Source organism: Neomonachus schauinslandi, chromosome 15 (genome assembly GCF_002201575.2).
Source record: "Neomonachus schauinslandi chromosome 15, ASM220157v2, whole genome shotgun sequence".
NCBI lineage: Eukaryota > Metazoa > Chordata > Mammalia > Carnivora > Phocidae > Neomonachus > Neomonachus schauinslandi.
In genome coordinates, this window is record NC_058417.1 from 23275712 (window position 1) to 23289982 (window position 14271).

Here is a 14271-nt window from a genome sequence, read left to right on the forward strand (position 1 = left end):
ACTCAGCCATCAAAAAATGAAAGTTTGCCATTTGCAACGACATGGATGGAACTAGAGGGTATTATGCTAAGCGAAATAAGTCAATCAGAGAAAGACAATTATCATATGATCTCACTCATATGTGGAATTTAAGAAACAAAACAGAGGATTGTAGGGGAAGGGAGGGAAAAATAAGACAAAACCAGAGAGGGAGATAAACCATAAGAGACTCTTAATCACAGGAAAAACTGAGGGTTGCTGGAGGGGTGGGGGGTGGGGTGGAGTGGGGGGATGGGGTATCTGGGTGCTGGACATTAAGGAGGGCACGTGATGTAATGAGCACTGGGTATTATATAAGACTGATGAATCACTGACCCCTACCTCTGAAACCAATAATACATTATATGTTAATTAATTGAATTTAAATTTTAAAAAAAGAAAAAAAAAAAATTTCGGGTTGAAGCTCATGGTCTCAACTCAGTGACCCCACATGTTCCTAATGTAAAGTCCCAGGTGGGGTTGGAGAGCCCATGTTTATAGATGGTCCGCATCTCTTATATTTTCATCTTTTTACCTGCTCCGGAATCCACACGTAATGGTACCAGAGTGATGGTCTGCTTCAGAATCCTGGGAAGAGGTAGGCAAAAAAGCTACAAAGAAAATTCACAAAGCTCAGACCTCATCTTGGCCAACCCTCCTTCCCATCTGTGAAGCTCCCTGACAACATGCCTGACCAAGGGTAAACCAGTCTTACGCTTGAATCAGCGATGACAAAGAGCTCCCACATCCCCGATAACAATACCAGTAATAACAACTAGCGAACTTGAGTGAGTGCTTTCTGTGTGCCTGGCGCTGTTCTCAGCCCTTTGCATGTATTGACTCATCACAAGTCAGCTGGTTCCAAATTTGGACAGCTCTGTCTGCAGAAAGTTCAGACAGGACTCCCCTGTTTCCCTCCGGTCCTCACGAGGTCTCTTAACTGAGGGGGAATGAGGATTTTCATGTTGGAATGGGTTGCCCATGGGAAGACAGGCTTGGTGTGCGTTGTGCTACATGCTTATTATCGTAAGCCCAGTCTATCCCTGGCTCTGAAGTCATAGCAGTGGTAATAGTAATAGTTAACATTTAATTGAAGCACATGCTCTCTTTACATGCATTTGCCTCATTTAATCCACATAACAATCCTTGTTTTTCTACAGATGAGCAGATTGACGCTTTGAAAGGTTAAGTAACTATTTGAAGGCCCCAGCACTGGTTGCTAGCATTCCAGCCCAGGCTGTCTGGCCAGAGGCTGAGCTGTTAGCCCTACCTGTCTGTACAAGTTTTCAAAGTTAACATGTTTCTGAGAAGTGTGATAGAAAAATGTCTGAATAGAGTGAGAAGGCTGGGGCTCTGCTCCCTCTTCTGCTACCTCTCTGTGAGCCTGAGCAAACTGCTCTCCCCATTTCCTTAAGTATGAAACATGAGAGGGGTATCAGATGGCCCCTAAAGCCAGGCCTCACTCTGATAATCTGTGTTCTAAGCTATAGGTGTCTACAGTCCTTTCCCATCCGGAATGTGTCCTAGGGCCTCTAGTTGACATATGGAGATTAGGAGGAAGGGATACACGAATGAATGAATGAGTGATCAAATGAAGTGGAGTCTAGCATTTTCCTTTGCAGAAGGCTGTTCCTGGTCAACTGATCCTGGAGAAAAAAAAAAGAGGGTCCTGATCTCACTTTTCAGTTTCAGTTGCCTTTCACCAGTCAGCTTCAAATCTTGGGGGATAAATAAAGCCCCTTCAACCCCAGGGCTTTCTCTCAAGGCTCAGCTGTAGGCTAGAAGCAGAAAGTGAATATGCAGAGTGGCCAATTAGTTCACTGACTGCCCTCATGACCTCTGACCCCTGCTGGGCCACCCCATCCATTAGCTGTCCTCTTCCCGTCCACCCTCCTCTCTCCCAGTTTGAGCCAGTTGTCGGGCCATTCTCTTTCAGCAAAGAAACATGCTCAGGCATTCAGCCAGCCGTTTCCACTTGCTGTTCCTTTGTCTCCTCCCTCTGTTGCCCTTGTTGCTAACCTGGTCACCACTCCTTGACCCTAGGCTGGGCTCTCGCCCCTCCTGGGGGCGGGGAGGGGCAGTATTACCAGGCACGGCTTGCTGGGAGGAAGAGGTCAAGCTCTTGCTTTTCCTATTCCCTTGGATTTCATTCCACACGCTTGAGTTTTAATCCTAATCCTCCTCGCAAGAGAGTCCCTGTAATGCTTTCCCTGGGGTGATGATTTCTTTCAAAGGCAAGTGTTTTTGAAGATTTCTGTGAGTTGGAAAGTCAGCAGTATGCTCCTTTGAGATGTTGGCTATTCTTGTATGAGGCTGGGGGACTATATATATATAATTTCTGTGTGTATATACATATATATATATATAATATATATATAGTTGATTAAGACAGGAAAGACTAGTTCAAGATTATGGGTGTGTGAATACCTATTTGTGAAATAAGGTAAAGCAGTCATCAAAAGAGGAAAATGAACTAATTTTATTGCACTTGAGAGAAGCCTTCTAAGTGTTCATTGTATCTGCTAATTCTTTAGAATTCTAGCTCAGAGAACAAGGGAACTTGTGATGAGTTTATTAGAAAAGGCCAAGTTTGGGGGACTCAGACCCATTGCATTTAAATCCAGGTCCTGCCACTTGTCAGCTGGGTGACTTTTGGTAAAAATAGTGGCTTTCAGTTTTCTGAGAGCATCCCATGTGCCAATCACATCACATCCATCATCTCCTTTAATCCTCATAATATAAGCAGTGGGGCAGATGTTATAAGCCATCATTGTCTTCACTGTACAAATAAAGAAATAAAGACTAAGAAAAATGAAATTATTTGTTCAGGGTTGTATCAATCGTAAATGGCGGGAAAGGAACGTGAGAGCAGCGCCATACTTCCTCCCGGTTATAATGTAGCTAAGTTATTTAAGCTTTATGAGCTTCGGTTTCCTTGCCTGTGAAGCACCGAACAGTAAGGACTAACAACTCCTGAATGCGTCTTACTGTATTCCAGGCACTTTCCTAAACACCGACATACCGTATCTTGTTTCATCGTCACCAAGTTCTGAACATAGGAACTTATTTTTATTCCCATTTTACAGAGGAGGAAACTGAGGCTTAGAGAGGTTGAGAAACTAATCCAGATTGCATGCGGCTGATAAGTTGTGCAGCTGGGATTCTGTTTTGAGCCCATTTGGCTCCAGGCCCAGACTCTTCCTACTTTCTGCCCTAGGACGGTTGCCTCCAAAAAGGCCTACTGATGAAGATATGGTATGTACGCAAAGAGAGGAGGACAGGAATGTGAGGGAGGAGGAAACTAATTCCAACCGGGAGGAACACGGACGGCTTTACGGAGAATGTAGAGGAGAATCGCTGGATGGAAATTCACTTTAATGCCGGTAAGGTTCAGAAATCCGTCTGTTTCATAAAGCGAGGCATACCCTGATTATGTACTGGTGTTTATGCTGAAGGGGTGGACAGAGTCCTTGCCACAGGCATGTCTAAGAAATACTAAGGCAGGTCCTGTGTCTTATTCATCTCGGTACTACTCCCCTAATCCCTTCCTCCTCCCACCCCAATAGCATCTAGCATGGTGCCTTACACTATAGTACATACTACTCGACGGAGATTTCCTTGTCCCTATCATTCATTCCCTAAGTGAATAAATGAATAACCTTGGGAAGGATTTGGTTGGGGGTAAGTGGCTCTCCTGGTTTGGAGGATGCTGCCGCCCCGCAATGGGAAGACCCTATCCCTCTTCTCTTTCTCCCTGCAGCTCCTCTGACAAGAAGCCCACAGGCTGAATGATAGGGGGCCCACTGCACCAGAGATGATTTATGGTTCTTTGTTATACAAACCCTTTCACATTCCTCCCCATCCTCTTTTTGCAACCAATTCATCATGACATTTAAATGAAACTTTGGATAGGGAACTTTGGCTCACAGTCCTGAAGACAATTCCTGAACAACAGTAGGTCTAGCATTCAGATCTATAAAAGACCACTTCTCCACCGGGATTATCTTAGATTTCTCTGCTTTTCCCAAGGACCCAGGGAAATGCCTTTATATTTCTATCCTAAAGAATCCCTGAGTACCTAAAGGTACTCAGTCTGAACAGTGAAAAGAAAAGGGCAACATGCAGCTAACTGGCTATGGAAGGCAATGCTCTGTAATTTCCCCAGAATTAGAATAACAGAGGCCCCAAGGAAGATTTCAGTCTCAGCTGCAGAATAATGTTGCAAAGATGCTTCAGAGTTGTTTTCCTCAATGCTCTGGGAACCCCAGGTTTGTTGGGTCAATCAGCCATCAAGATGATGATGGCCGAGTGAAGCAAAACTTCCTCGTTCTTCATGATATTTAATAGACGCTGATGTCACACTAATCAAAGTAAACCCTTTATCATGGCTCTAGGAGTAAACTAGCGGGAGCATTTGCCCCCAGCTGTCATTAAGCCTACGTCAATCCCATCACTCACGGAATACCATAGACCGGCACTACTTTGACATGTCAGCACAGTCAGTAGAATCGAGAGTTAAATTCTTGAGCAAAAACCACATACACTAAGTTTAACACAAAATCATTGTAAAAAATGGGCATTTTTAATTTTATTGATTGTTGTATATCATCGCCTTATTGTGAAAAGAACTATGATGGTTAGAGACTAACATGCCTTACATGATTTTTTATAACGCAGCTGTGTAGGTGATGCCTTCTAATTTCTTACTGTGTGCTGCTAAACTCACTTCTCTCTCTGCCTCATTTTTCCTTTGTACACAATTAGGAGATGAATGTTTTGCTTCCTGTCCTCTTCAAGACGAAACTCAGAATGCAATGTAAACAAGATATTTTCTATAATAATGTGTTCAAAAAAGTTAGAATACATCTTTTTTTTTTTTAAAGATTTTATTCATTTATTTGAGAGAGAGAATGAGATAGAGAGCATGAGAGGGGGGAGGGTCAGAGAGAGAGGCAGACTCCCTGCTGAGCAGGGAGCCCGATGTGGGGCTCGATCCTGGGACTCCAGGATAGTGACCTGAGCCGAAGACAGTGGCTTAACCAACTGAGCCACCCAGGCGCCCAAAAAAGTTAGAATACATCTTAAGTTCAGGGAACCACATCATACTTTAAATGCACCAAGGAATGTCAGGGTGCCTGGGTGGCTCAGTTGGTTAAGTGTCTGACTCTTGATTTTGGCTCAGGTCATGATCTCAGGATTGTGAGAACAAGCCCCTCCGTCACCTTAAGATTCTCGTTCTCTCCCTCCTCCTCTGCCCCACCCCTCTCCCTCTCTTAAAAAAAATGCACCAAGGAGTCTCAAATAATATTCTTTTGTAAAACAAACAAGCCTCTCGTGTACTGGTTTAGAACATTGAAATTTTCAATAATAAATTTGCTTAAAAGAGAAGTTCAGCTAAACCTGCAAATTTCCTAGAGTTCACCTATGCACTTGATGGCATAATGTTTATTTATTTATTTTTTATTTATTTTATTATTATTATTTTTAAAGATTTTATTTATTTGACAGAGAGAGACACAGCGAGAGAGGGAACACAAGCAGGGGGAGTGGGAGAGGGAAGCAGGCCTCCCGCGGAGCAGGGAGCCCGACGCGGGGCTCGATCCCAGGACCCTGGGATCGTGACCTGAGCAGAAGGCAGCCGCTTAACTGACTGAGCCACCCAGGCACCCCCATAATGTTTTTTTTTAAATATATGTATCAGCTGAAAATATATTATCAGCTGAAGTGTTTATCAAGGACTGTCCTTGCTTCCCACTCCTTAAATGCAATGATTCACCTTTGACCAATAAGGTGTAACATTTCATTGTTCATTCCAGATGACTGTCTTTCTTTTTTTTTTTTTTTTAAGATTTTTATTTATTTGACAGAGAGAGACACAGCGAGAGAGAGAACACAAGCAGGGGGAGTGGGAGAGGGAGAAGCAGGTTTCCGGCAGAGCAGGGAGCCCGATGTGGGGCTCGATCCCAGGACCCCGGGATCATGACCTGAGCCGAAGGCAGACGCCTAATGACTGAGCCACCCAGGCGCCCCCAGATGACTGTCTTTCTGTTTGGTCATCTGCAAAATAGGAGTCTATCCCAAAGCAATTAGACAAAACAAAATCAGAGACATACATTTAAAAGATACATGGAGGGGCGCCTGGGTGGCTCAGTTGGTTAAGTGTCTGCCTTTGGCTCAGGTCATGATCCCAGGGTCCTGGAATCAAGCCCTGTATCAGGCTCAGCAGGGAGTCTGCTTCTCCCTCTCCCTCCGCCCCTCCCCCTGCTCGTTCTCTCTCTCTCAAATAAATAAATAATCTTTTAAAAAATTAAAAAATAAAAGATCCAAGGAAACAAACAAATAAATAAAAGATACATGGAGAGCAAGATTTTAAAAATGCTAACTTTTGGGGCACCTGGGTGGCTCAGTCAATTAAGCATCCAACTCTTAATTTTGGCTAGGGTCATGATCTCAGGGTCCTGAGATCAAGCCCTGTGTTGGGCTCCAAGCTCAGCACAGAGTCTTCTTCTCTCCCCCTCTCTCTCCTTCTGTCCCTCCTCTTGCTCACACATGCTCTCTTCTCTAAAATAAATGAATAAATAAATAAATAAATAAATAAATAAATAAGTAAATAAATAAAATCTTTTTTAAAAATATAAATAAATAAATGAATAAAAATACTAACTTTTTATGCAATTTGTTAACATTCACACAAATTAAGTAATATCAAATATGATAATCTGAGTTTTATTTTTCCCCAAGAGTTTTATCCCTCAAACTGAAAATAATTCTGTGTTAGATCCACAGTTCTCAAACTGGGTCCCAAGGTACCACAGGGTGCCATAGCAGCAAGCCTATGGGACAACATAGAATATTTTATTTATTTATTTTTATTTTTTTAATTCCAATATAGTTAACATACACTGTTATATTTGTTTTCAGTGTACAATATAGCAATTCAATAATTCCATAGATCAGCCAGTGCTCATCATGACAAGTACACTCCTTAATTCTCATCACCTATTTCACCCATCCCCCTACCCACCTCCCCTCTGGTAATCATCAGTTTCTTCTCTATAGTTAAGAGTCTGTTTCTTGGTTTGTCTCTCCCTCTCTTTTTTTTTCCCCCTTTGCTTGTTTGTTTTGTTTCTTAAATTCCATATACGAGGGAAATCATTTGGTACTCTGACTGACTTATTTTACTTAGCATTATATTCTCTAGCTCCATCCATGTTGTTGCAAATGTCAAGATTTCATTCTTTTTTATGGCTGAATAATATTATATTATATATATATATATCCCATCGTCTTTATCCATTCTCCATTCATCTGTCGATGTACACTTGAGCTGCTCCCATACTTTGGCTATTGTAAATAATGCTCCTATAAACATAGAGGTGTATGTATCTCTTTGAATTAATGTTTTTATATTTTGGGGATAAATAGTAGTGTGATTACAGGATTTTAGGGTAGGTGATTCTATTTTAATTTTTTGAGGAACCCCCATACTACTTTCTACAGTGGCTGCACCAATTTGCATTCCCACCAACAGTGCACGAGGGTTCCTTTTCTCCACATCCTCACCAACACTCATTTCTTGTGCTTTTGATTTTAGCCATTCTGATAGGTGTGAGGTGATATCTCACTGTGGTTTTGATTTGCATTTCCCTGATGATGAGTGATGTTGAACATCTTTTCAAGTGTCTGTTGGCCTTCTGGATATCTTTTTTTTTTTTAAGATTATTTATTTATTTATTTGAGAGAGAGAAAGAGAGAGAGAGAGCACATGAGAGGGGGGAGGGTCAGAGGGAGAAGCAGACTCCCTGCCGAGCAGGGAGCCCGATGTGGGACTCAATCCTGGGACTCCAGGATCATGACCTGAGCCGAAGGCAGTCACTTAACCAACTGACCCACCCAGGCACCCGGCCCTCTGGATATCTTTGGAGAAATGTCTGTTCATGTCTTCTGCCCATTTTTTAATTGGATTATTTGTTTTGGGGGTGTTGAGTTGTATAAGTTCTTTATGTATTTTAGATACTAATCTTTTATTGGATATGTCATTTGCAAATATCTTTTCCTATTCCATAGGTTGCCCTTTAGTTTTGTTGATTGTTTCCTTCACTGTGCAGAAATTTTTATTTTGATGTAGTCCAAGTAGTTTATTTTTGCTTTTATTTCCCTTGCCTCAGGAGACATATCTAGAAAAAGGTTGCTACAGTCAATATCAGAGACATTACTGCCTGTGCTCTCTTCTAGGATTTTTATGGTTTCAGGTCTTACATGTAGGTCTTTAATCCATTTTGAGTTTATTTTTGTGCATGGTGTAAGAGAGTGGTCTAGTTCCATTCTTTTGCATGTAGCTGATCAGTTTTCCCAGCACCATTTGTTGAAGAGACTGTCTTTTCCCATTGGATATTCTTTCCTGCTTTGTCAAAGATTAATTGATCGTATAATTGTGGGTTTATTTCTGGGTTTTCTATTTCATTCCATTGATCTATGTGTCTATTTTTGTGCCAGTACCATACTGTTCTGATTACTACAGCTTTGTAATATAACTTGAAATCTGGAATTGTGATACCTCTGGCTTTGCTTTTCTTTTTCAAAATTGCTTTGGCTATTCAGGGTCTTTTGTGGTTCCATACAAATTTTAGGATTGTTTGTTCTAGTTCTGTGGAAAAATGCTATTGGTATTTTGATAGGGATTGCATTAAATCTGTAGATTGCTTTGGGTAGTATAGACATTTTAACAATGTGTGTTCTTCCACTCCATTAGCATGGAATAGCTTTCCATTTCTTTGTGTCATCTTCAGTTTTTTTTCACCAATGTTTTATAGTTTTCAGAATACAGGTCTTTCACCTCTTTGGTTAGGTTTATACCTAGGTATCTTATTATTTTTGGTGCAGATGTAAATGGGATTGTTTTCTTAATTTCTCTTTCTGCTGCTTCATTATTAGTATACAGAAATGCAACAGTTTTCTGTACATTGATTTTATAGCCTATGACTTTACTGATTTCACTTATCACTTCTAGTAGCTTTTTGGTGGGTTTTCTATGTATAGTATGTCATCTGCACATAGTGAAAATTTTACTTCTTCCTTTCCAATTTGGATGCCTTTGATTTCTTTTTGTTGTCTGATTGCTGTGGCTAGGACTTCCAGTACCATGTTGAATAAAAGTGGTGAGAGTGGACATCCTTGTCTTGTTCCTCTTCTTAGGGGGAAAGCTCTCAGTTTTTCCCCATTGAGTGTGATATTTATTGGGGCTTTTCATATATGGCCTTTATTAGAAACATAGAATATTTTTAAATTTTAAGGGCATCACAGTGATACTCAACATCTGTTAGAAATTATGTGAACTTCTGGGGAGGTGCCTGGGTGGTGCAGTCGGATGGAGGTCCAACTCTTGGCTTTGGCTCAGGTTCTGATCTTGGGATTGTGAGATTGAGCCCCACGTTGGGCTCTGTGCTCAGCACAGAGTCTGCTTAAGACTCTCTCTCCCCTGCCCCTGCTCTCTCTCTCTCTCAAATAAATGAATAAAAATTTTTAAAGATTTTATTTATTTGACAGAGACAGAGAGAGAAAGAGAGCACAAGCAGGGGGGCAGCTGGCAGAGGGAGAGGGAGAAGCAGGCTTCCCATTGAGCAGGGAGCCCAATGTAGGGCTCAATCCCAGGACCCTGGGATCATGACCTGAGCCGAAGACAGATGCTTCATTGACTGAGCCACCCAGGGTGCCCCAATAAATAAATCTTAAAAAAAAAAAAAGAAAAATTATGTGAGCTTCTTTTAAAAAAAAAAAAAGAAAGTTAAAAAAAGGGGTGCCTAGCTGGCTCAGTCGATAGAGCATGTGACTCCTGATCTCGGGGTTATAAATTCAAGCCCCATGTTGGGTGTAGAGATTACTTAAAAATAAAATCTTTAAAAAAAAAAGAAATTATGTGATCTTCTTGTATGAGGTAGATCATGGTTTTGATGATGTCATATCTTTGCAAAGCTGGGTTTCCTGCAGTTGCTCTGATGAAATCAAGTACTGCATGAATATCAGTATGGAGCAGGAAATGAGTGTGGCAGCATCTAATCTGAGCTTTTTTTTTTTTTAAAGATTTTATTTATTTATTTGACAGAGAGAGACACAGTGAGAGAGGGAACACAAGCAGGGGGAGTGGGAGAGGGAGAGGCAGGCTCCCCGCAGAGCAGGGAGCCCGATGCGGGACTCGATCCCAGGACCGTGGGATCATGACCTGAGCTGAAGGCAGTCACTTAACCAACTGAGCCACCCAGGCGCCCTAATCTGAGCTTTAAAGTTGTGCAGCACCCAACAGACTCACATATCCAATTAACAAGTAATTTGATTATTTAAAAATGAAATAAGAATACTATTTGCTCTTTCAGTTTCTATTTTTAATGGCTACTAAATTGTGAAATCATAAATATATGTTAAGATCTTTGGATCTAACAGGGCACCTGAGTTGCTCAGTTGGTTGACCATCCAACTCTTGATTTCAGCTTAGGTCATGATCTCAGGGTCCTGAGATCAGGGTCCTGAGATCAAGGTCCTGAGCCCGCATCGGGCTCCTCGCTGAGCGTGGAGCCTGGTTAAGATTCTCTCTGCCTCGGGGTGCCTGGGTGGCTCAGTCGGTTAAGCGGCTGCCTTCAGCTCAGGTCATGATCCCAGGGTCCTGGGATCGAGCCCCGCGTTGGGCTCCCTGCTCAGTGCAGAGTCTGCTTCTACCTCTCCCTCTGCCTGCCTCTCTGCCTACTTGTGCTCTCTCTCTGTCAAATAAATAAATAAAATCTTTAAAAAAAAAATAAAAAAATAAAAAAAAAAGAAGATTCTCTCTGCCTCTCCCTCTACCCCTTCTCCTGCTCGCACATGCTCTCTCTCTCTCCAAAAAAAAAAAAAAAATGGTATTTGGATCTAACAACTTAATGAATGGAATTATTAAGTATTTCTTTTGGTGTGAGTTACCATGAAAAAATTAGTAAGACAATAAGACCACAGTTAATCAAGAAAGTTTGAGAACCTTGGTTTTCTCAATTGTAAACTGAGTCTAATAATAGTGTCTACTACACAGGGTTGCAGTGAGATTAAATGGATTAATATATGAACAATATTTAGAATAGTATCTGATGGGGGTGCCAGGCTGGCTCAGTTGGTGGAGCATGCAACTCTTGATCTCAGGGTCATGAGTCCAAACCCCACATTGGATGTAGAGATTACTTAAAAAAATAAAATCTTAAAAAAAAAAAAAAGAATAGTATCTGGCAAGTTGTCACGAGAGTAGTATTATCACCTCATTACCAGGTTACCAGGATGGTTGTTTTTTTTTTTTTTTTTTAGTTCACATTTTCTCATTTATTATCAGCACTTAAAAACAAGGAGGCTTGGGGTGCCTGGGTGGCTCAGTCGTTAAGCGTCTGCCTTTGGCTCAGGTCATGATCTCAGGGTCCTGGGATCAAGCCCCGCATCGGGCTCCCTGCTTGGTGGGGAGTCTGCTTCTCCTTTTCCCTCTGACCCTCCGCCTGCTTGTGCTCTCTCTCTCTCTCAAATAAATAAAATCTTAAAAAGAAAAACAAAAAACAAGGAGGCTTAAAACAAACAAAAACAACAAGGAGGCTTAATAAAAACAAGCAGAGAAACTGTTTTCTGTTCTCTCTCAAACCCACAAGACATAATGAATAAGGCCCAATGGGTCCCTCATCCCAACAAGTCTCGGATCACTCAGGCAGGCAGCCCTACACAAAGCATAATGATGAAGAGTATAACCAGAAGCCACAAGTATGTTTTTCTGTCACCTTTTCTTAGGTTATCAATGCATTTCAAGAATCTCTTGATTTCTTTGCAATGATTCAAAATCCCTAGAAGACAAATGGCCATTTGCAGCAAGAATGAGCTCCATGTGCCAAGCTTCCACACCATGTCACTTTTTTGTTTTTTCAGCCTCAGAGCTTGCCAATGCAAGAACCTTGTCTCCAGAGCCAAGGTCTGTAGAGACTTTCTCAAACTGGCTGAGTAGAGCACCTGCATCTGCTGACAAGAAGGTCTTGTTATCTGCAGTTAGCTTCTCTCCAAGTGTCCTGAGAGCTGTTAGTTATCTCCACTTTCTGTTGAGTGTAGAGGACTCTTTCCAGCTTTCCCACCATGAGATCTCTATCCATCTTTACTAACCTTGTCTGAAGCTGACGTGGTTGTTTCTTTGCAAGTAATCTGATGACCTCCGGGGTTTGAAAGGCCTGGCTGATAGCTGCCTGGTTAGCCCAGTTACATTCAACTTAGCTCATCTACCAAAGTCATATTTCTGGGCATAATTTTCTTCAGTGAATCAGTAAATTCACTTAGTTGCTCCAGAGTTTCCTTTTGTGGTTTCTTCATAGTCATCTGTATCAAGTTCCTCTCTGCATTCCTCCAAATCCTGTAATTGCTGCATTACTCTATCCAACCATTCTTCTAAATTCTGCTTTAATTTGCTTGTCTCTGTCTTTCCTCTGGAAGCCATTTTGATCTCTTGTCTCTTAGTACTTTGAACTCTGCGGTGTTGACTGGTCCCAAAGTGCATAAACCTTCAACTATTGAAGTTTCAAGTGTCATAAACCTGAGGAAACTAAAACTCTTCATCAGGACTACAAGAAGCTCAAAGTTCAAACCACTTGGAGGTGCAGTTGGCTTCTCAGGCCCTCAGTGTCCTCTCTCCCCAGGACAGTTCTTTTCAATGATCTTATACTTATTTCTATGTAATAGAAAAAAAACAGTTTTGGAGTATGTCTATGCATCAGTCACATTAAGACTTTATAACTGCCATAATAATCATAAATTTCTATTTAAATTTACTATCTGGGAAGAGAACAGAAATTACTCCATTTCTTTATTGTTTGATTTATTTGATTTTTAGGTCTCCTGGGATTGAAATCTTCATCCAACTGTTTATTTAACAACTAGAAACAGAATTTGTCCCTGGTACCTAACAGGGAGTTTTAAAAATTGCTATCAAAAACTCTTTTCCAACAGGCTTACATCTTTTCAACAATATTTTTAGGGATGCCTGGCTGGCTCAATCAGTAGAGCATGCAACTCTTGATCTTGGGGCTGTAATTTTGAGCCCCACATTAGGTGTAGCGAGAGGCTACTTAAAAAAAATAAAATCTGGGCGCCTGGGTGGCTCAGTTGGTTAAGCAACTGCCTTCGGCTCAGGTCATGATCCTGGAGTCCCTGGATCGAGTCCCGCATCGGGCTCCCTGCTCGGCAGGTAGTCTGCTTCTCCCTCTCCCACTCCCCCTGCTTGTGTTCCCTCTCTCGCTGTGTCTTTCTCTGTCAAATAAATAAATAAAATCTTAAAAATAAAATAAAAAAAATAAAAAAAATAAATAAATAAAATAAAATCTTAAAAAAAAACAAAATATTTTTTTAACATTTGTTCAAGGAAACATCTAATAAGGTTTTTGACCTCCCACCACTCCCTTTTCCCCAACTGATGGCTTCCCATAAGCTATTCTGCTAAGGAGGCAGGCAGAATCAACTCACTATACATTGATGACAGTTTCAGAGGTACAGATATGTGATTCAAAAGTCTTGCACAATTCACAGCGCTCACCATAGCACATACCCTCCCCAGTGTCTATCACCCAGCCACCCCATCCCTCCCACCCCACCCCCCACTCCAGCAACCCTCAGTTTGTTTCCTGAGATTAAGAATTCCCCATATCAGTGAGGTCATATGATACATGTCTTTCTCTGATTGACTTATTTCGCTCAGCATAACACCCTCCAGTTCCATCCACGTCATTGCAAATGGCAAGATCTCATTCCTTTTGATGGCTGCATAATATTCCATCGTATATATATACCACATCTTCTTTATCTGTTCATCTGTCGATGGACATCTTGGCTCTTTCCACAGTTTGACTATTGTGGACATTGCTGCTGTAAACATCGGGGTGCACGTACCCCTTCGGATCCCTACATTTGTATCTTTGGGGTAAATACCCAGTAGTGCAATTGCTGGATCATATGGTAGCTTATAGGATATATTCTACTCTTCTCTCTTCCCCTATTTGTAACTCTTTTCTCTCAGTGAGAAATTTGAATCCCATTGTCCATAATATTTTTACTTATTTACCCAATCCCAGAATACACAGAAAGTAGTTTTAGAATTGCTACCAAAAACAAACAAAACAAAGACAAAAGCCAACCATTGTCGGTTTTATAGCTCATTTTTTCTTTAGTCTGAGAGTATATAGTTTTTTAAAAATTATATTCTCAAGTTATTTGGCTGGAGTT

At 41.3% G+C, this 14271-nt stretch overlaps 1 pseudogene; it reads right to left on the minus strand.

Moving 5' to 3' along the window:
* Positions 1-11917: 11917 nt before the first annotated feature.
* Positions 11918-12612, minus strand: LOC110593236 (annotated as a pseudogene).
* Between the last annotated feature and the right edge of the window lie 1659 nt (positions 12613-14271).